Source organism: Amblyraja radiata, chromosome 6 (genome assembly GCF_010909765.2).
Source record: "Amblyraja radiata isolate CabotCenter1 chromosome 6, sAmbRad1.1.pri, whole genome shotgun sequence".
Lineage (NCBI taxonomy): Eukaryota > Metazoa > Chordata > Chondrichthyes > Rajiformes > Rajidae > Amblyraja > Amblyraja radiata.
In genome coordinates this window covers 61,461,049-61,484,437 of record NC_045961.1, presented here as the reverse complement: position 1 = coordinate 61,484,437, position 23,389 = coordinate 61,461,049, and positions in this window count along the sequence as shown.

The window sequence follows — 23,389 nt, the reverse complement described above, 5'->3', positions numbered from 1 at the left end:
GTCGAAGTCCCCTTCACTTCAGTCTGACCTGAAGTCCTGCTCGTCGACCACGTTTCCGGACACAATGGAGGCCTCCCCGTAGTTTCTAGGTGCTGTGCTTACTGTACCTGCTGTTTCTGCGAACCTGCGCTGGAACAGGAATTCCCTCACAGTCGGCAGCTCCAGCTCCGTTTCTCCAGGGAAATCCTGCTCGTCGGCTCCGGAGGGCTTCCTGGTGTTTCCAGGTACAGTACCTGTGATTCCCAGTCGGGTCGGGTTCTCTCCAGTGATCCAGGGAACGCTTGCAGTCGGAGGCACCCGCAGCTGCGGGAGATCGCAAAATCGCTAGTGCATTCAGTTGCACTAGCAGCTTGTCTGTTACGGCACCGATTTCTGCCGTTTTTCTGATCCAGGTAAATTGATTGTAGCTGTAAATTATCCTCTTCTGTTGGGCTGCTGGCAAATTGTCGCCGCACGTAGGCACCATCTTTAATCTATCCCCAATTACTACACTCCTCACATTCCTTTATTTTTCTATCGCTTAATCAAATTCTGTTGCACAGACTAGGTCTGATTTATCTTATAGGCTAGAAATACCCATTTTTCTTACACTTATGCCTTCATTATAATACACAAATTAACACGACAGACCCCACAGGAACAAATTATCCTGAATTTCTCATTCAAAGTATTTTGAATATCCATTGAATTTTCCCTTATCTCCTTAAGCAGAAGATTTTTTTCCCGCTGACTCCTTAGTAACTAACGCATTTTCCCTCCACTACCTTCATGGGTTTGAGATCTTTCCTGAAGCGTGACACCTATAAATGGCCACAAATGTGCATCCTGGATTATTCCTAATTAGAAATCTTGGAATGAAATCCTGTATGATTTTTAAACAACATTCTCAGATTGTCCAACCATTTCCAAAAATATACACCCCCCAATATTTACGTTCCCGCAACTCTCTTAAGATGCATGATTATGTTTAAATTTGATCTCCCCTTCTGCGCAACTTCACAGCTATAAAGAAAAAAAATAGATGAATGTACTTATGACAAAACTTCACATTAGCTGAGAAAAACATGTTTCTACATTAACATTAACACAAAGCATTAACATATAATTGCACCTTTATCTGGATAACAAATAGAAACATTAAGGGGGATTGGCTAACCTTAGAAAGGAGCTGGGGCACACAGCAAGTGCAGCAGCGAGTTTAATTATTGCTGCCTGCTGTTTTAAATGATTGTTGCCTGCAGTCTGCACTGCTCGCCAGCTGTGCTTATCAGTAGGGGGGACATTGTTATGAATGCCTTAACGCCACTGGAAAAAATCTACATTTCTTAAAGGAGATGTCTATCGAGGTTGGAAGAATGGTGAATTTAGGTTGTTAAATTGAGGTGCAATTGAACATGTGAGAAGATGATTGCTAACTTTTTCAGCCAATCAGTATTTTTCAGTGTACGACTCAGAGAGATGGACTTTCACAAATAAGTCTTTGGATATGTTGAGAAGGCAGGGAGAAGAGGGAGTGGTAGAATTCAATGGGAAGCATGCAGTTCAAGATGAGTGAAATGCAGGAAGGAGTCTAACAATCTAACACAAATTCTCAAGGTGAATAAGTTCATATTCTCCAGTCATTCGATAAATTGCATCATTAACTACAACCATTGCTCAATTCACCATATCGCTCAGCTCACTTATAAATGGTCCCCATCAATCACTACCCAAAGCAAAAATTCATAGTTGATGCTTTTCAGCACCATGGCTGTCAATTTGCTTATAATTTTCATCATGAGTCACAAACATATAATTATAGTATACTTGATGCAAACTGTCAAGTTGAATTTCACAGTTCCCTTGAATATTAGAAACATGCATGCTTGACAGTTTGGTACAAAGCCTTGTGTAATGTTGATTTGATGTCTGCCTCACCAAATTAAAATACATCAACAGAACTAGTAAGCAGTATACAGGGTGGCATGGTGGGGTAGTGGTAGAGCTACTGCATTGCAATGCCAGAGACACGGGTTTGATCCTGACCACGGTTACTTGTCTTTATGGAGTTTGTACGTTCTCCCTATGACCTGGGTGAGTTTTCTCCGAGATCCTCAATTTCCCCCCACATTCCAAAGACATACAGGTTTGTAGGTTATTTGGCATGGTATACAATGGAAACATATTCCTTATGTGTAGTGTAGGGTAGTGTTAATGTGTGGGGATCGCTGGTCAGTTCGGACTCGGTGGGCTGCAGGGGATGTTTCCATACTGTATCTCTAAACTAAGGAAGAGTATAAACAATGCAAGGGAAAGATGATCCAAAGAAAAAGTAAGTACCTGTGCAATTTAGAAGAAAGCTCAATGACTCAGAATAGCCATTGATAAGAAGATATGGATGAACCAGTTATGAGATGCACAACATAGTTGAGAAATGTATGTTTGACCAAAAATGATCATAATCACTTCTGATGAGCTGTAGAGTCACAACGTCAGATAGCACAGAAACCTTAGACCAATGACGTCTTGGATTTTAGCACCCAACCAGAGATAGATATACTTCTATCTGGTCACCCCTTTACCCTCTATAATAAATTCAGCCCATCCAATCTTTCCCCATAAGAAAAATCCTCCAAACCAGGCAACATTTGAGCGCCTCACTTTTGCACTCTCTTCAAAGCAATTGCATCCTTCCTGTCGTGTGGTGGCCAGAACTGCACGCAATGAACCATGTGCAGTCTAGCTATGTTTTGTAAAGTTGCAACACAGCATCCCAACTTTTATATTCTACTAGACCAAGTGCAGACCTGTTGGGTCTGTTTCCCTAACGGCGTTTGTGGGGGGGGGGGGGGGGGGCTGCGGCATCACACTCACATTAACCACCCCCCAAACACACAGGTGGGGGGAGGGGAGGTGAGAAGAGGGGAGGGAGGGGAGAGGAGGAGGAGGAAACGGGATTGATTTGGGAGGGAAAGGAGAGCGGGGTAGGAGGTGAGAGAGGGGGATGGGGAGAGAGACGTGGGGGAGGGGGGGATGGGGAGGGAGGATGGAGGGAGGGGGAGAGGGGTGCGGGGAGAGGGGTGGGGGGAGAGAGGGGAAGGAGTGGGGAGAGAGGAGGGGGAAGGGGGAGAGAAGAGGAAGAGTGGGGAGGGAGGAGGAGAGGGGTAGGGGGAGTGATGGAAGAGGGACAGAGGGGTAGGGGGAAGGGGGCGGGGGGGAGAGAGGGAAGGGGGTGGGGTAGAGAGGGAAGGGGGGAGGCGGAGAAAGGGAAGGGGGTGGGGGAGGGATGAGGAGAGGGAGAGGGGGAGGGGGAGAGGAGTGGGCAGGGAGGGAGGGAGGGGTAGAGGGGTAGCGGGAGTGGTGGAAGAGGGACGGGGGAGTGGTGGAAGAGGAACAGAGGGGTAGGGGAAGGGGTGGGGGAGAGAGGGGAAGGGAAGGGAAGAGAGAGGGGTGCATGAGGAAGAGGGGTGGGGTAAGGGGAGAGAAGTGGAAGAGTGGGGAGGGAGGGCTAGGGGGAGTGGTGGAAGAGGGACAGAGCGGTATGGGGGAAGGGGGTGGGGGGAGAGAGGGAAGGGGTGGTGGTAGAGAGGGAAGGGGGGTGGGGAGAGAGGGATGGGTGGGAGAGGGAGAGTGGTGAGGAGAGGGAAACATAGAAGCATAGGAATTAAGTGCAGGAGTAGGCCATTCGGCCCTTCGAGCCTGCACCACCATTCAATATGATCATGGCTGATCATCCAACTCAGTATCCTGTACCTGCCTTCTCTCCATACCCCCTGATCCCTTTAGCAACAAGGGCCACATCTAACTCCCTCTTAAATATAGCCAATGAACTGACCTCAACTACCTTCTGTGGCAGAGAATTCCAGAGATTCACCACTCTCTGTGTGAAAAATGTTTGTCTCATCTCTGTCCTAAAGGATTTCCCCCTTATCCTTAAACTGTGACCCCTTGTTCTGGTCTTCCCCAACATCCGGAACAATCTTCCTGCAACTAGCCTGTCCAACCCCTTAAGAATTTTATACGTTTCTATAAGATACCCCCTCAATCTTCTAAAATCTAGCGAGTACAAGGCGAGTCTATCCAGTGTTTCTTCATATGAAAATCCTGACATCCCAGGAATCAGTCTGGTGAACCTTCTCTGTACTCCCTCTATGGCAACAATGTCTTTGAGCATTGGGCATTGTGACATCACACAATGGAACGTTCACCAGGGGCTGGGGCTGGTGCTGCTTCTATGGGTGAGAAGCCAGTTTATTTTTGAAATATTGGGGGGGGGGGGAAAGATTTGATTAAAAACGTGTACTTAAACACGACGAAATGTGATGAGTTGCGGATACTTAGAAAGAAAAGTGAAATCTCTACCGAAATGGAAAAGGTGTCGGCGATTCTGCGTCTGGTTTTGGGGAGTTGCAGGGAATTAAAGAAAGAAATGCAGCCGGAAGCCGTAAATGTAAATGGATCGATTCCGATTGGACATCTGCGAGTATTGGGCATTGTGATTGGACATCTGCGAGCATTGGGCATTGTGACATCACACGATGGAAACGAATCAAAAGGCAGACAGGCAGCCGGACGGATGGCAGGCGACAGGCACACAGTTTTAATATATAACTAGACCAAGTGCAAACCCGTTGGGTCTGTTTCGCTAACGACATTTGCGGGGGGGGGGGGGGTCTGCGGCATCACACTCACATTAACCACCCCCCAAACACACAGGTGGGGGGAGGGGGGATGTTATGAGGGGAGGGAGGGGAGAGGATGTGGAGGAAACGGGACAGATTTGGGAGGGAAAGGAGAGCGGGGTAGGAGGTGAGAGAGGGGGATGGGGAGAGAGACGTGGGGGAGGGGGGGATGGGGAGGGAGGGGAGGAAGGAGGGAGGGGGAGAGGGGTGGGGGAGAGAGGGGAAGGAGAGTGGAGGGGGAAGGGGGAGAGAAGAGGAAGAGTGGGGAGGGACGAGGAGAGGGGTTGGGGGAGTGATGGAAGAGGGACAGAGGGGTAGGGGCAAGGGGGCGGGGGGAGAGAGGGAAGGGGGTGTGGTAGAGAGGGAAGGGGGGTGGGGAAGATAGGGAAGGGGTGTGGGGGAGGGATGAGGGGGTGAGGAGTGGGGAGGGAGGGAGGGGTAGAGGGGTAGCGGGAGTTGTGGAAGAGGGACGGGGGAGTGGTGGAAGAGGAACAGAAGGGTAGGGGAAGGGGTGGGGGAGAGAGGGGAAGGGAGGGGAAAAGAGGGGTGGGGGAGGAAGAGGGGTGGGGTAAGGGGAGAGAAGTGGTAGAGGGGGGTGGGAGGGGTAGGGGGAGTGGTGGAAGAGGGACAGAGCGGTATGGGGGAAGGGGGCGGGGGGAGAGAGGGAAGGGGGTGGGTTAGAGAGGGAAGGGGGTGGGGGAGAGAGGGATGGGTGGGAGAGGGAGAGGGGTGACAAGAGGGAAACATAGAAATTAAGTGCAGGAGTAGGCCGTTCGGCCCTATGAGCCTGCACCACCATTCAATATGATCATGGCTGATCATCCAACTCAGTATCCTGTACCTGCCTTCTCTCCATACCCCCTGATCCCTTTAGCCACAAGGACCAGATCTAACTCCCTCTTAAATATAGCCAATGAACTGGCCTCAACTACCTTCTGTGCCAGTGAATTCCAGAGATTCACCACTCTCTGTGTGAAAAATGTTTTTCTCATCTCGGCCCTAAAAGATTTACCCCTTATCCTTAAACTGTGACCCCTTGTTCTGGACTTCCAAAACATCTGGAACAATCTTCCTGCATCTAGCCTGTCCAACCCCTTAAGAATGTTGTAAGTCTATAAGATACCCCCTCAATCTTCTAAAATCTAGCGAGTACAAGCTGAGTCTATCCAGTCTTTATTCATATGAAAGTCCTGACATCCCAGGAATCAGTCTGGTGAGTCTTCTCTGTACTCCCACTATGGCAAGAATGTCTTTGAGCATTGGGCATTGTGACATCACACGATTGAACGTTATCCATTGGCTGGGGCTGCTTCTATGGGTGAGAAGCCAGTATTTTTTGAAATATTGGGGGGGGGGGCTGCGGCATCACATTCACATTAACCACCCCCCAAACACACAGGTGGGGGGAGGGGGGGTGAGAAGAGGGGAGGGAGGGGAGAGGAGGAGGACGAAACGGGACATATTTGGGAGAGAAAGGAGAGCGGGGTAGGGGGTGAGAGAGGGGGATGGGGAGAGAGATGTGGGGGAGGGGGGGATGGGGAGGGAGGGGGGGAGGGAGGGTGGGGGAGAGGGGTGGGGGGAGAGAGGGGAAAGAGTGGGGAAGGGGGGAGAGAAGTGGAAGAGTGGAGAGGGAGGAGGAGAGGGGTAGGGTCTGTGTGAAAAATGTTTTTCTCATCTCTGTCCTATAGGATTTCCCCCTTATCCTTAAACTGTGACACCTTGCTCTGGTCTTCCCCAACATCCGGAACAATCTTCCTGCATCTAGCCTGTCCAACCCCTTAAGAATTTTGTAAGTTTCTATAAGATACCCCCTCAATCTTCTAAAATCTAGCGAGTACAAGGCGAGTCTATCCAGTCTTTCTTCATATGAAAGTCCTGACATTCCAGCAATCAGTCTGGTGAACCTTCTCTGTACTCCCTCTATGGCAACGATGTCTTTCAGCATTGGGCATTGTGACATCACACGATGGAACGTTCACCAGGGGCTGGGGCTCCTGAAAAGGCATATGTAAATGAATCCATGCGGATTGGACATATGTGAACATTGGGCATTGTGACATCACACAATGGAATGTTCACCAGGGGCTGGGGCTGGTGCTGCTTCTACGGGTGAGAAGCCAGTTTATTTTTGAAATATTGGGGGGGGGGGAGGATTTGTTTAAAAATGTGTACTTAAACACGACGAAATGTAATGTGGAGCGGATACTTAGAAAGAAAAGTGAAATCTCTACCGAAATGGAAAAGATGTCGGCGATTCTGCGTCTGGTTTCGGAGTTGCAGTGAATCAAAGGAAGAAATGCAGCCGGCAGCCGTCCATGTAAATGGATCCATTCCGGTTGGACATCTGCGAGCATTGGGCATTGTGATTGGACATCTGCGAGCATTGGGCATTGTGACATCACACGATGGAAATGAATCAAAAGGCAGACAGGCAGCCGGACGGACGGCAGGCGACAGGCACACAGTTTTAATATATAACTAGACCAAGTGCAGACCCGTTGGGTCTGTTTCCCCAACGGCGTTTGCGGGGGGGGGGGGGGTGAGAAGAGGGGAGGGAGGGTAGAGGAGGAAACGGGATAGATTTGGGAGGGAAAGGAGAGAGGGGTAGGCGGTGAGAGATGCGGAGAGGGATGTTGGGGAGGGGGGATGGGGAAGATTGGGAGGAGGGAGGGGTGGGGGAGAGAGGGGAAAGACTGGGGAGGGAGAGTGGAGGGGAAGGGGGAGAGAAGTGGAAGAGCGGGGAGGGAGGAGGAGAGGGGTAGGGGGAGTGATGGAAGAGGGACAGAGTGATGGGGAAGGGGGTGGGTCGAGAGAGGGAAGGGGGTAGGGTAGAGAGGGAAGGGGGGTGGGGGAGAGAGGGATTGGAGAGGGAGAGGGGTGAGGAGAGGGAGAGGGGGAGGAGAGAAGGGGGAGTGAAGTGGAAGAGTGGGGAGGGAGGGAAGGGTAGAGAGGTAGCGGGAGTGGAGGAAGAGAGACGGGGGAGTGGTGGAAGAGGGACAGTGGTAGGGGAAGGGGTGGGGGAGAGAGGGGCAGGGGTGGGGAAGAGATAGGGGTGTGGGTGGGAGAGGCATGGGGTAAGGGGATAGAAGTTGAAGAGTGGGGAGGGAGGGGTAGGGGGAGTGGTGAAAGAGGGACAGAGGGGTAGGGGGAAGGGGTGGTGGTAGAGAGGGAAGGAGGGTGGGGAGAGAGGGATGGGTGGGAGAGGGAGAGTGGTGAGGAGAGGGAAACATAGAATCATAGGAATTAAGTGCAGGAGTAGGCCATTCGGCCCTTCGAGCCTGCACCACCATTCAATATGATCATGGCTGATCATCCAACTCAGTATCCTGTACCTGCCTTCTCTCCATACCCCCTGATCCCTTTAGCAACAAGGGCCACATCTAACTCCCTCTTAAATATAGCCAATGAACTGACCTCAACTACCTTCTGTGGCGGAGAATTCCAGAGATTCACCACTCTCTGTGTGAAAAATGTTTGTCTCATCTCTGTCCTAAAGGATTTCCCCCTTATCCTTAAACTGTGACCCCTTGTTCTGGTCTTCCCCAACATCCGGAACAATCTTCCTGCAACTAGCCTGTCCAACCCCTTAAGAATTTTATACGTTTCTATAAGGTACCCCCTCAATCTTCTAAAATCTAGCGAGTACAAGGCGAGTCTATCCAGTGTTTCTTCATATGAAAATCCTGACATCCCAGGAATCAGTCTGGTGAACCTTCTCTGTACTCCCTCTATGGCAACAATGTCTTTGAGCATTGGGCATTGTGACATCACACAATGGAACGTTCACCAGGGGCTGGGGCTGGTGCTGCTTCTATGGGTGAGAAGCCAGTTTATTTTTGAAATATTGGGGGTGTGGGGGGGGGGAAGGATTTGATTAAAAACGTGTACTTAAACACGACGAAATGTAATGAGGTGCGGATACTTAGAAAGAAAAGTGAAATCTCTACCGAAATGGAAAAGGTGTCGGCGATTCTGCATCTGGTTTTGGGGAGTTGCAGGGAATCAAAGGAAGAAATGCAGCCGGAAGCCGTAAATGTAAATGGATCGATTCCGATTGGACATCTGCGAGTATTGGGCATTGTGATTGGACATCTGCGAGCATTGGGCATTGTGACATCACACGATGGAAACGAATCAAAAGGCAGACAGGCAGCCGGACGGATGGCAGGCGACAGGCACACAGTTTTAATATATAACTAGACCAAGTGCAGACCCGTTGGGTCTGTTTCGCTAACGGCGTTTGCGGGGGGGGGCGGTCTGCGGCATCACACTCACATTAACCACCCCCCAAACACACAGGTGGGGGGAGGGGGGATGTGATGAGGGGAGGGAGGGGAGAGGATGTGGAGGAAACGGGACAGATTTGGGAGGGAAAGGAGAGCGGGGTAGGAGGTGAGAGAGGGGGATGGGGAGAGAGACGTGGGGGAGGGGGGGATGGGGAGATGGGGAGGAAGGAGGGAGGGGGAGAGGGGTGGGGGAGAGAGGGGAAGGAGAGTGGAGGGGGAAGGGGGAGAGAAGAGGAAGAGTGGGAAGGGACGAGGAGAGGGGTTGGTGGAGTGATGGAAGAGGGACAGAGGGGTAGGGGGCGGGGCGAGAGAGGGAAGGGGGTGTGGTAGAGAGGGAAGAGGGGTGGGGGAGATAGGGAAGGGGGGTGGGGGAGGGATGAGGGGGTGAGGAGTGGGGAGGGAGGGAGGGGTAGAGGGGTAGCGGGAGTTGTGGAAGAGGGACGGGGGAGTGGTGGAAGAGGAACAGAAGGGTAGGGGAAGGGGTGGGGGAGAGAGAGGAAGGGAGGGGAAAAGAGGGGTGGGGGAGGAAGAGGGGTGGGGTAAGGGGAGAGAAGTGGTAGAGGGGGGTGGGAGGGGTAGGGGGAGTGGTGGAAGAGGGACAGAGCGGTATGGGGGAAGGGGACGGGGGGAGAGAGGGAAGGGGGTGGGTTAGAGAGGGAAGGGGGGTGGGGGAGAGAGGGATGGGTGGGAGAGGGAGAGGGGTGACAAGAGGGAAACATAGAAATTAAGTGCAGGAGTAGGCCGTTCGGCCCTACGAGCCTGCACCACCATTCAATATGATCATGGCTGATCATCCAACTCAGTATCCTGTACCTGCCTTCTCTCCATACCCCCTGATCCCTTTAGCCACAAGGGCTAGATCTAACTCCCTCTTAAATATAGCCAATGAACTGGCCTCAACTACCTTATGTGCCAGTGAATTCCAGAGTTTCACCACTCTCTGTGTGAAAAATGTTTTTCTCATCTCGGTCCTAAAAGATATACCCCTTATCCTTTAACCGTGACCCCTTGTTCTGGACTTCCCCAACATCTGGAACAATCTTCCTGCATCTAGCCTGTCCAACCCCTTAAGAATTTTGTAAGTTTCTATAAGATACCCCCTCAATCTTCTAAAATCTAGCGAGTACAAGCCGAGTCTATCCAGTCTTTATTCATATGAAAGTACTGACATCTCAGGAATCAGTCTGGTGAGCCTTCTCTGTACTCCCTCTATGGCAACAATGTCTTTGAGCATTGGGCATTGTGACATCACACGATGGAACGTTCATCACGGGCTGGGGCTGCTTCTATGGGTGAGAAGCCAGTATTTTTTGAAATATTGGGGAGGGGGGGGGGAGGGGTGGGGGGGCTGCGGCATCACACTCACATTAACCACCCCCCAAACACACAGGTGGGGGGAGGTGGAGTGAGAAGAGGGGAGGGAGGGGAGAGGAGGAGTAGGAAACGGGACAGATTTGGGAGAGAAAGCAGAGCAGGGTAGGGGGTGAGAGAGGGGGATGGAGAGAGAGATGTGGGGGATGGGGAGGGAGGGGAAGAGGGAGGGAGGGGGAGAGGGGTGGGGGGAGAGAGGGGAAAGAGTGGGGAGGGAGAGTGGAGGGGGTGGGGGAGAGGTGGTAGAGTGGGGAGGGAGGAGGAGAGGGGTAGGGGGCGTGATGGAAGACGGACAGAGGGATAGGGGGAAGGGGGCGGGGGGAGAGAGGGAAGGGGGTGGGGTAGAGAGTGAAGGGGGGTGGGGGAGAGAGGGATGGGAGAGGGAGAGGGGTGAGGAGAGGGAGGGGGGAGGAGAGAAAGGGGAGAGAATTGGAAGAGTGGGGAGAGAGGGAGGGATAGAGGGGTAGTGGGAGTGGTGGAAGAGGGACAGAGGAGTGGTGGAAGAGGAACAGAGGGGTAGGGGGAAGGGGTGGGGGAGAGATGGAAAGGGAGGGGTAGAGAGAGGGGTGCAGGAGGGAGAGGGGTGGGGTAAGGGGAGAGAAGTGGAAGAATGGGGAGGGTGGGGTAGGGGAAGTGGTGAAAGAGGGACAGAGGGGTAGGGGTAAGGGGGTGGTGGTAGAGAGGGAAGGGGGGTGGGGGAGAGAGGGATGGGTGGGAGAGGGAGAGGGGTGAGGAGAGGGAAACATAGAAACATAGAAATTAAGTGCAGGAGTAGGCCATTCGGCCCTTCTAGCCTGCACCACCATTCATTATGATCATGGCTGATCATCCAACTCAGTATCCTGTGCCTGCCTTCTCTCCATACCCCTGATCCCTTTAGCCACAAGGGCCACATCTAACTCCCTCTTAAATATAGCCAATGAACTGATTTCAACTACCTTCTGTGGCAGAGAATTCCAGAGATTCACCACTCTCTGTGTGAAAAATGTTTTTCTCATCTCTGTCCTAAAGGATTTCCTCCTTATCCTTAAACTGTGACCCCTTGTTCTGGTCTTCCCCAACATCCGGAACAATCTTCCTGCATCTAGCCTGTCCAACCCCTTAAGAATTTTATACGTTTCTATAAGATACCCCCTCAAACTTCTAAAATCTAACGAGTACAAGGCAAGTCTATCCAGTCTTTCTTCATTTGAAAATCCTGACATTCCAGGAATCAGTCTGGTGAACCTTCTCTGTACTCCCTCTATGGAAACAATGTATTTGAGCATTGGGCATTGTGACATCACACAATGGAACGTTCACCGGGGGCTGGGGCTCCTGCAAAGGCATATGTAAATGAATCCATTCCAATTGGACATATGTGAACATTGGACATTGTGACATCACACAATGGAACGTTCACAATTGGCTGGGGCTCCTGCAAAGGCATATGTAAATGCGCCTTAATTTAGTTCAACAAAGAAACTGACAAGTTACTAAAGAACCGTTTGGACATCTGTGAGCATTGGGCATTGGGACATCACACGATGGAACGTTCCCCAGGGGCTGGGGCTGGTGCTGAATCTAATGGTGAGAAGCCAGTTTATTTTTGAAATATTGGGGGGGGGGGGAGGATTTGATTAAAAACGTGTACTTAAACACGACGAAATGTGATGAGGAGTGGATACTTAGAAAGAAAAGTGAAATCTCTACCGAAATGGAAAAGATGTCGGCGATTCTGCGTCTGGTTTCCGAGTTACAGTGAATCAAAGGAAGAAATGCAGTCGGAAGACGTACATGGAAATGGATCCATTCCGATTGGACATCTGCGAGCATTTGGCATTGTGACATCACACGATGTAAACGAATTAAAAAGCAGAAAGGCAGCCGGACGGCAGCCGGACGGATGGCACGAGAGTTTTATATATTAACTAGACCAAGTGCAGACCCGTTGGGTCTGTTTCCCCAACTGCGTTTTGCGGGGGGGGGGGGAGGGGGGGCTGCGGCATCAAACTCACATTAACCACCCCCCAAACACACAGGTGGGGGGAAGGGGGATGTGAAGAGGGGAGGGAGGGGAGAGGAGGTGGAGGAAACGGGACAGATTTGGGAGGGAAAGGAGAGCGGGGTAGGGGGTGAGAGAGGGGGATGGGGAGAGAGATGTGGGGGAGGGGGAGGATGGGGAGGTAGGGGAGGAGGGAGGGAGGGGGAGAGGGGTGGGGGAGAGAGGGGAAAGAGTGGGGAGGGAGAGTGAAGGGGGAAGGGGGAGAGGTGGAAGAGTGGGGAGGGAGGTGGCAATGCTCACTTACTTTCCAAATGTTCCGTAATTTGCTGTAACTGCTGTCCACAACATTACCAATTTTTATGACATCTGCAAATCACCAACCAAATGTTCTACATTCATATCTGAGTCATTTATATATATCATAAGCCACAATGGCCCTTCGCTGATATTGTGGCACCGCACTATTCACAGTCTCCGAATCAGAAAATTATCCTTCTTCCCCACCTTCTGTTTCTGAACACCAAGCCAACCAGCAACTGTAAAGAGAGAGAAATCAAAGTAACTTTCCAAGTGGACAACCTTACATGGTTTAGCATTCCAAATTCAATGTTGCTTTCAACAATATCAGGCAACTAGTCTTTCACGTTTGTGGCCAAATTAATTGTTTTAATTATAAAGTCAATGACCTGCAGTGTTAATCTAAAGTCCTCCAATATATCGTGCTCAGGCAATAGTCTACACTCTTTCCAAAGCCTTCACTTCCTTCCCGCAATATGATGACTACAACTACATCACATAGTAGTATATATAAATGTTGCATGATATAATATACCAACAAAGGATATGACCTTGGATGAATTAAAAATTTCCGTTACGTTTCACTCCCTTCCAAAATTGGTAAACAACAATATCCTTTTTTTTCCCCCCCATATAGTAAGTATTTTAATTTAATTTGTTGAGAATAAAATGCATAATTGAAAAAGTGTTCACGTTTTGAATTGCATCAAACATAAAATATAACTGGCAGCTTAAGAATAAATGCATATGAAATGAGGGTCAACAGAGAGGAGAACTATCCATTAATTTTCCTCCTTCCTCCACTGAGATATAATTTCAGCTATTTATTACATTGTGGATTAGTTGTGTTTTGTGTGTCTTCTGCTTTTAGTTGCAAGTACAAATAATTCATAAGAAGGACATCCGCAGGGAATAATCAACAAGATACTTCTGACCTGTTAACATCTATTTTCAGGTATTAGTTTGCATTTTTAAACCATTGGGTGAGCACAAAATGAACAAACAATAATCTATTTTCAGGAATCGTAGCAGAAAACATATTTTATGCTGCCATCAGTTTTAATATGTATCCTCATACATTATCAAGCAATCCATTTTATAAACGTGCTCAGTTAAACATGTGTTTTATAAATAGCTGCAAATGGTGGAAGACAGTGAATACAAACTGAATGAAAAATGAACTAGTTAGTAATTCACTGCCTTACTAATTAACCAAAAGAGTGAACAGGTTATACTGTTTCAATATCATTATGATATTATATACTTGCATTTTTAACTAACCCCTCTGGGAAATATTTTAACTAAATAAAATATTTTTTTAAATTTCAAATAGAATAAAAATAACACATTATTTATAAATAAATATGATTATATCAGTTCTTGGAATATTGCAGAATTTAAATTAAATAAAAATCTGTTCATGTGATGAAACTCATTGATTGCTTAAAAATCAAGATTTAGCACATGACAACATAAAATTAGACCAAGAAGTTCTGTTATACTCTCTCAGTTATTATGAAACAACATAAATTAGCGTACTTTTAACAACAATTTGGAATAGGTGGAATGCTTTTTCTCCTTCTCCAAATAGTCTACTAAAACCTTGCCTGGCTCCATATTTTACGTCTTCTTTTATTATTTGTTCCGCAGAAACCGAATTAGTGCAACTTTTGGAGAATTAATTCAGATGCTCATTTTAAACCATAATAAATCAAATTTAAACATGCCTTTCAACAGCAAGTGTGATGTCCATGATGTGGGTTAGTGCTTACCATATAACCATATAACGATATAACAATTACAGCACGGAAACAGGCCATCTCGACCCTTCTAGTCCGTGCCGAACAGGTATTCTCCCCTAGTCCCATATACCATCTGCCCACTAATACATTTTGTGCGACTCATCTGTTTTTGCAGCATATTTGAACTTGTCCAAATTTGGATATTTAAAGTATGCCACTGTAGAGGGAAATAAATGAAGAGATTAACCCTAAGACTTTGAAGATTTTCACACCACTGTATTATTATCCACGTAATTAGACAGGATATTGCTATAATACAGAATTTCATGGTGAAAATTTACTGGAAGAAATATGTCCAGGTGGCAAAGATTTCTGAAGTACAATCATAATATGGTTGATGTAAAAAAAAATCAATGGCTGTCAGTTTGTCACATAATGATTTTCAAACTGCCGAGGCTGCAGGGGTAATTTTAAAGTTGCTACTGTTGCAAAAAACAGCTTAGATGTGGTAGTCACCAATCTGGCGCACTGCTCATCCAGAGTAATAGTGACCCTAAAATATTTCTTTGCAACTTTACAGTAAAGAACTTCTGAAGATCAAAACACTTTTTCTTACTTTCTCATTTAAATATACTTCAAATTTGATGGGGTTTTTGAACTAATTTTATTATAGTTTGAATGCATTCATTTGAGCCCAGTTGGATTTGAAAACTATTTAGCTCATAGAGCATTAACATGCAGTTTGTCAGTTTTACAATTGAAACCCATGCCAAAATCCAGCAAGACCCTTTGCTTGGCATGTGGATGTGAGCAGTAGCGTAGGTGATAGATAGCTCAAAGGACTACTCCACAGCATAGTGTGAATGGTAGGGGTTTCCAGAGGCTATTACTGTTAGAAAAGGGTTAAAGGCTAGGGGGTCTTAATTTTATTTCAAAGTCACGTGAGTGACTACGTGAAGAGCTCACCAGCCCGCATGCGCATCAATACGTCTAACGCATGGCGCGCGTGTCGGAGCAATTCGAACTGCTCGGACAGGTAAGTCAATTTTTAGCGGGCCCAAAGCAGCTATGGAGGCGGCCGGGGTTTGGGCCACCATGGAAGCTCCATAGGAGCGAGAGAGTAATTTTGCGGTACCTCCGTTCGAACTCCGCACGGGAGCAGGCGGCTGAAATTGGAGACCACTGTGGAGCTCCATAGGAGCTGGGATTGCGACGGCTGCCATTTGAACCCCGCTCGGGAGCGGGCGGCCGAAATTGCAGGCCGCTGTGGGGCTCCATAGGAGCTGGGATTGTGGCGGTCGCCGTTCGAAAAGCTGCCAGCATCAGAGCTCCGAACGGGAGCAGGCAGCCAGATATGCAGGCAGCTGTGTGGCTCCGTAAGGAGCTAGGATTCATAAATTGCGGCTGCGGCAGGCGTGAGGTTTGCAGCAGCCGGTGAGTTAAAAATAGCCGCGGCCGGGATGTAAGCTCAGCTGCCGTAGCACCGAACAATTTTAAACATAGTTACAGCTACAGCTATGCTGCAACAGCATATAGTGTATGCTTTATGTTTGGGCGGCTATAAATAGAGTTGGTATTAATAGCAGTTGCCACTCAGTCACGTTTGTGACTATTGTAGTCAATAGCATTCTAAAGTCATGTTTAATTATTTGGCAATATAACAATATATCTTAATATGCCAATAAAGTTTATGTTAAAAAATGATCATTACAAAGGACATATATTATCACATACACCAATGGTGTAGTGCAATTGGAATTGCTATTGCAGTCCAGAGCTCCTGGCTTAGGAAGCCTTTTTTGAGCTGTGCCTATCAGACACCTGTGGTAGCTACATCTGGTGGCGTCATGATAATTTCCGCTCACTAGAGGGGACTGTTGAAGATTATTTTACAAGAGACTCCAACTATGTGCATATCGATAAAGCAGTCGAATCACTGATTTAATGGGGATAGGCTTCTTTTAATTATATGAATGTAATTGCCTATGACAACACCTGGCAGGGTTGCAGTATTTCTCCCACTCTGTCTAGCGTATGGAGGCCAGAGGTGCTCCAGTCCTTCCCTGTAATACTCCGTTGGGGCTTCAAAAGGGAGCAAGGACTCACAGTCACTAGCAGGTGCATCCTGTTTGGTAAGTATAATGATGATACCAACAGGGCACCGATCTGCACAGCTATTCCCGGTTCGGCTGCTGAAGGGAGCAGCATGACAACCCTGAGTCGGGACAAAGTTATAGCCAAGTCTGTGGGACAAGTCTTGTCGGATGATTTGGGACATCTATGGGAGATGTGATTGGGCGTTTGTCTCAATTAGAACATCTAATGAATCAGATGGTGGCACAATAAATGATCTGTGTTACGAAGGCATGTCAGGTAGCAGCTCCTGGTTCAGGGTTGCAATATTCCTCCCACTCGGATGAAAGGAGTAGTGGAGATGGTGCCAAAGTATATGCATTTGGCTAATCGGATTATGGGTTTTCTTACCCAGTTTAAGATGGATGATTGGGCTTCTGCAATTTAACTGACTCAGAGAATCAATCTTGTAGTTGCATACTCTGTCATATCCATACACATAAGGCACAGATTCTGCTGTTTTGATAACAAAGCCAGTGGTGAAAGTCTATGCTGCCCTTCTCAGATTAAAGGGCATTAGGTCATCGAGTTTTAGGTAATATGCTAAAATTGCAGTTGATAAAACATGGGTTGTCGGTAGATATCTTTTGCGATATTACAAATGAGGCAACATGAAATTTAACAGTACCAATTTGCCTATACAATCACGCCATGGTAGGCAGCTGAAGCAACTCTTATTTACTCCGTCACGAGTGACGGCTGGGGCAGCCTGTCTTCTCGGGCAGATAACTCTGTACGATTGTATGAGAAGCTTCTGAACAACATATGTGAGTCAATTTTAAACGGAAGTAACAGAGGTGCGTGTGGCTTCCAGTTTGAGCCTCGAGAAGCTTTTATGTGATAGCACAATTGACATTGCTTGTTCTGCTTTATCATTTTTCTGTAGTACCATAAGTGGGACATAAATGATTGATTCTTCTCTAACGTTATGCAGGGTGTCTTTTATATGACCACTCTAATAGCCTACACTCATTGTATATTGTTATGCAAATATTCCTCTATTTTGTTCCTAATGGAACCAGTATCTTAAAATGATTATGCTTTCAGCAACTGATCTCAGCATAAAGAATACAGCCTTTACTCAATCTCTGGCTTAGTCTCTACGTCATAACTGACATTAGGGTAGATTGTTATAGAAATAATCTCATAAGCAAATGAGCAGGATTGCGTACATTTGAGGTTGACAGCATACCCACCAGAGCAGAGATCGGGGACACCATTAGGTATACAAGTGCACTCATTTGCTAGTACCTATGAAATGAAAGATAGTTATTTTGTTATTTAATAGTCTCACGATATTGCTGATGGCTCATTAGCAGCCAATAGAATGGATTTCCCTTTCATCATACAGCATGACGTTTACATAATGCAGGTTAATAATTTATAAAATTTGGTGGTATATAACAGGATATTTGCAGATAGAATTATGCACAGTGTTGCATGAGTTATTGTCTAACTCAACAGTCTATTGGGACTACAGTCCAGTTAAGAACAATGACCATGTATGCAAATTAGCATCATGATATTAATAACTCATGTTTTTTCCTACCATTAATGGTTTATCTGTTTAAGTAGTTCACACACAGATTGTGTCACTGCATGAAACCACAGAGCTTTGAAATCTTCACGTAGTCACTCACGCGACTTCGAAGTAAAATAGAAAGATTAAACGAGAACTTACCGTTTGAAGTTTGATCTTCATTTTATGAGAAGTTGAAGTGAGGGATTACGTGCCCTCCACTCCCAATCCTATTCTCATAAAGATCATTCGGTAGTTCTAGCTCGTTAATCTTCCTATAGCTTAGGTCAGCAACTATTCTGTGGTTTCATACAGCTACTTTGAAGATTGACACGCATGCGGGCTGGCGGACTCTTCACGTAATCCCTCACTTCAATTTCTCATAAAATAAAGATCAAACTTCAAATGATAAGTTCTCGTTTAATCTTTCTATTAGTTTTTAAAAAATTTCTTGGTTTCTCCTAGCCTACTTAAAGTTGGCTTTCACCTGCAGCTCCCATACGATGAGGTGACTGACTGTCATAATCATATAAGAGTGGTAATTCCATTAAAAGCGCTTGATGATTAATGACGTCCATCATCTCATTTATGGCGAGTTCTCACGGTGCGACCTGAAGCAAGATGTCACCCGAGTGAAGTGGTCGTGGTCCAGCACGAGTTCCGCACGATAAAGTGTTCCCACGATAAAGAGTTCCCACGGTACTCGGCAATTCTGTCATTTGTGCGACTGACTTGTCCGTCTCCCGATCTTTCCCGTTAATCGTGAATGAACATCGTGGACTGTAGTGTAGTTAATCACGTGGCACAAATGATGTCACTTTTTTTTCACACGCTATATAAATATCCTCCGTTCGTAGAATTGTCTCATTTGCAGACATGCCTATACAAAGTTGGTTCGAGTACAGGCTGGTTGTTATTTTCATTGACGTGCTGTATGCATTAGCGCAACATGAGCATCGAAAACGCTTGCGTGAAGGCAGAAGGGTGAGATTAATTAAAAAGATAATTAAGAGGAAGTCTCACTGGGTTAAGCCCATGTTTCAACGGAGACCTCAATTAGGACAATATGAGCAACTGCTTAATGTGCTGTGCGAAGAGGATAAAAGTGCATTCAAAAACTTTGTCAGAATTTCACCCGAGCTCTTTAATGAGTTAAAGAATAATTTGGGACCTCTGCTGAAGAAGACTGACACTGTAATGAGAAAGGCACTGGAACCAGGGTTGCGCATAGCAATCACCCTCCGCTACTTGGCCTCAGGCGATTCTTATAAAAGTCTGTCTTACAACTTTCTTGTCGCCACCAACAGCATCTGTGGTATTGTCAGAGAAACCTGTGAGGCGATCATCCAATTTTATTCAGCTGAAGTGATGGAATGCCCCAGTACACCAGATGCGTGGAAGAAAGTTGCACTGGGGTTTGAAAACAGGTGGAACTTTGCTCACACATGTGGGGCTTTGGATGGCAAGCATGTGGCAATTCGTAAACCACCCGGAGGTGGCTCAAATTATTTCAATTACAAGAAATTCCACTCAATTGTACTCATGGCGGTGGTTGATTATAACTACAACTTCCTGTATGTGGATGTGGGCACACCTGGAAGTGTTGGTGATGGCCGGATTTGGAAAGAAACCTGGCTTGGAAATAAAATGGAAGGTGGAACAGCAGGCATGCCTGATCCAGAACCACTGTCAGGAGAAGACAGCCCGGACATCCCATATGCGATGGTTGCTGACGAAGCCTTTGCATTACGGCCCTGGATTATGAAGCCATATCCACAGAGGAATCTAACTAGGGAACAGAGGATCTTCAATTACAGGCTGTCAAGGGCCAGGAGGGTAGTAGAAAATTATTTTGGCATCTTGGCAAACAGATTTAGATGCTTGCTCAAGACAATGGAGCAGAAGCCCAAGAATGTGGAGAGTATAGTATATGCAGCATGTGTTCTGCACAACCTGATCCGAATGAGAGGTGCAGCTGCTGGATCAGCAACATCCATCCAGGACGGTGACCTAGTGGACAGTGACACAGGGGAAGTAACACTAGGTGCTTGGAGAAGTGGTGCGAACAAGTTGAAAATGGTCTCACTGCAGCGTTTGAAAGGTAACTCGGGCATATCCTGTGTGAAAGAGCAAAGAAACCATCTCTGCGCTTACTACAATTCACAATTGGGGAGTTTGCCGTGGCAGGACAGCATTATTGATGGGTAGCCGACCATGGGAACACTACTGCATGTTATAAGCTGACTTCCTAGTGTTGTCCTCTGAAAAGTGCTTCCTCTAAGATGTCCGTCCGCAAAACCTGACGTTTAGAACATTGCATTGTCCCTTTAAATGCCTGAGTTGACGCTTGTTGCGGAGGTTGATGGATATAATGTGTTTTAAATAATCTGGCGTGCCTCATTTGTTGTATTTCGTGTTTGCGAGGCCCTTTTACAGACAAATGTTTTGTGTGATGCATCTCCTCTCAATATGTGACAGAAGTCGTCTTCTTATATTTTCAAATAGGAATAAAGACTTTGTATCACATTTACCGTGCTGATTGTCTTATTTTATTTTCTACCAAGAGGTGAAGAACACGTTTAAAAAGCTGGACATTTCAGTGTCCTGCACACTCAGAAATGTTAATGAGTCAAAATGTGAGAATATCACCTCCATTAAGGTCTTTTGTGTTTCAGCATGAGAGGGATTATAACATTAGAGACATTCGTCTTGTAGTGATGTATTAATGACGATTTGCAGACATCAAGCTGATAGTAAAAGATAAGTTTATTTTAAACAAGCAATGGCAATGACAATCAAAATGCAGAGGTAAAAGCTTTATCACACTTCAGGATATAATAAAATGTGTAGCCACCAACAAAAAGAAAATGCACAAGAGTAAAGGGCACATATATTAACATACAGACATTTACAAAGGACTACAGATGTAACACCAAATGGTGAGTGGCCAACAAATTAAATAAACGAAAACTCAAACTGTCATTTGAAACACCACAAAAAAAATCTACACACACAGATTTTTCACAGCTTCCGAGGGTTAACTGGGGTAGTTGACGTCAGCGCAGCCTGCTGCACTTTCTTGAAAAGGACTTTTTGCACGGACCTCTCCGTAAACAACAGGCAAAGGTGTATTTCGAGCAGGCTGCAGCTCTGCAAACATCAGAGGTGATGTTGAGTGTCTCTAGAAGGAAATTAAGAGATTACATGTCAAAAATTTCTCACGGACCTTACAATTGCGGGACCTTTCATTAAAGTACCCTTTGAAGATCAGAGTTCTTATTTTGAATCTCATTAACACAACTCATGAATAAGTTGTTGTCCATATGCGCATGGTAATGTTTATTTTTAAACATTATATTGCACAAAACATAGTTTACCTGTTCAGCACGGAATGGTGGATGTCCCCCCATTGCACGGGCCACTATTGTGGAGGCAACAGCTACTGGGGAGGCAATCTCAAATACACCCTGATCACCTTCTCCCTGCTCCAAGGAGCCCACAGGCAGTGGTATCTCTGGCATCTCCTCTTGCCTCTCCACCTGTCTCTCTTGCTGAGTTTCCTCCTCATTTACCTGCATGGCTAAAAACTTTCCGACTTTCTTTGACCCCTTTCTTTGCGATTTTCTGAGAGGCATCTCTGCAAGTCTTACTGTGAAAAAGATTCTCAAACAATGACAATTAGGTGGGACGTCCTCGATGGACACATGGACCATTGGCGATATTGAGACCACCTCTTTTACTCACCTTATGTCCCTTCTGTCAAGCTTCCGGGTTTACCGTTCGCAGGAGTTCCCACGGTATTCGCAAGTGTCATTACGGATATCGCACGGATATCGCACAGGCATCTGCGTCCATACAATGTTGCAACGCTGCTCAAGACACTCTTGGAGAAATTCGAAAATGTTTGAATTTTCTCCCGACCTTACCAAGTCACACGACTACCTGCCGTGTGCGCCACGGAGGTCCTCGGTGGTCCACGAATGCCGTACTGCTATCGCAGAAGGTTCCCACGATGTTAAATCTTGTTAGGTCTTGCTTCAGGTCGCACAATGAGAAAGCCCTTTAAGAACCTGCTTCCTTCAATTTCATCAGTTAGATAAGATTAAAATCAAACACCTTAACTGCATTAGTAAGAAGGAAAAGCTTTCGGAAATTAGATGGTACAGAGATAGAGAGAGAAAAAAAACCCAGGATTCATGGGTTGATATGGAACCAATATTTTTAGGGCTTTTTGCCATCCTGTGATAGACCTGACAGTAAGTAGAATTTGTACATGGAACAGCTGGATACAAAAAAAACTATAAATTGTTATAACGAAGCACAACATAACTGAATTTAGTAGATCGTTAATAATGTTTAAATGTCAGAGGAAAAATGGATGACACATTAGGGTGGCACGCTGGCACAGCGATAGAAACATAGAAACATAGAAACACAGAAAATAGGTGCAGGAGTAGGCCATTCGGCCCTTCGAGCCTGCACCGCCATTCAATATGATCATGGCTGATCATCCAACTCAGTATCCTGTACCTGCCTTCTCTCCATACCCCCCTGATCCCTTTAGCCACAAGGGCCACATCTAACTCCCTCTTAAATATAGCCAATGAACTGGCCTGCGGCAGAGAATTCCAGAGATTCACCACTCTCTGTGTGAAAAAAGTTTTCCTCATCTCGGTCCTAAAAGATTTCCCCCTTATCCTTAAACTGTGACCCCTTGTTCTGGACTTCCCCAACATCGGGAACAAACTTCCTGCATCTAGCCTGTCCAACCCCTTAAGAATGTTGTAAGTTTCTATAAGATCCCCCCTCAATCTTGTAAATTCTAGCGAGTACAAACCGAGTCTATCCAGTCTTTCTTCATATGAAAGTCCTGACATCCCAGGAATCAGTCTGGTGAACCTTCTCTGTACTCCCTCTATGGCAAGAATGTCTTTCCTCAGATTAGGAGACCAAAACTGTACACAATACTCCAGGTGTGGTCTCACCAAGACCCTGTACAACTGCAGTACCAGTTCTCTATCCACATCAATACTGAACCCCCAATACCGTGTGCTTTAAGTTTGTATACTAATCTCTTATGTGGGACCTTGTCGAAAGCCTTCTGAAAGTCCAGATATAACACATCCACTGGTTCTCCCTTATCCACTCTACTAGTTACATCCTCGATAAAATTCTATAAGATTCGTCAGACATGATTTACCCTTCATAAATCCATGCTGACTTTGTCCAATGATTTCACCACTTTCCAAATGTGCTGCTATCCCATCTTTAATAACTGATTCTAGCAGTTTCCCCACTACCGACGTTAGACTAACTGGTCTGTAATTCGACATTTTCTCTCTCCCTCCCTTTTTAAAAAGTGGTGTTACATTAGCTACCCTCCAATCCTCAGGAAC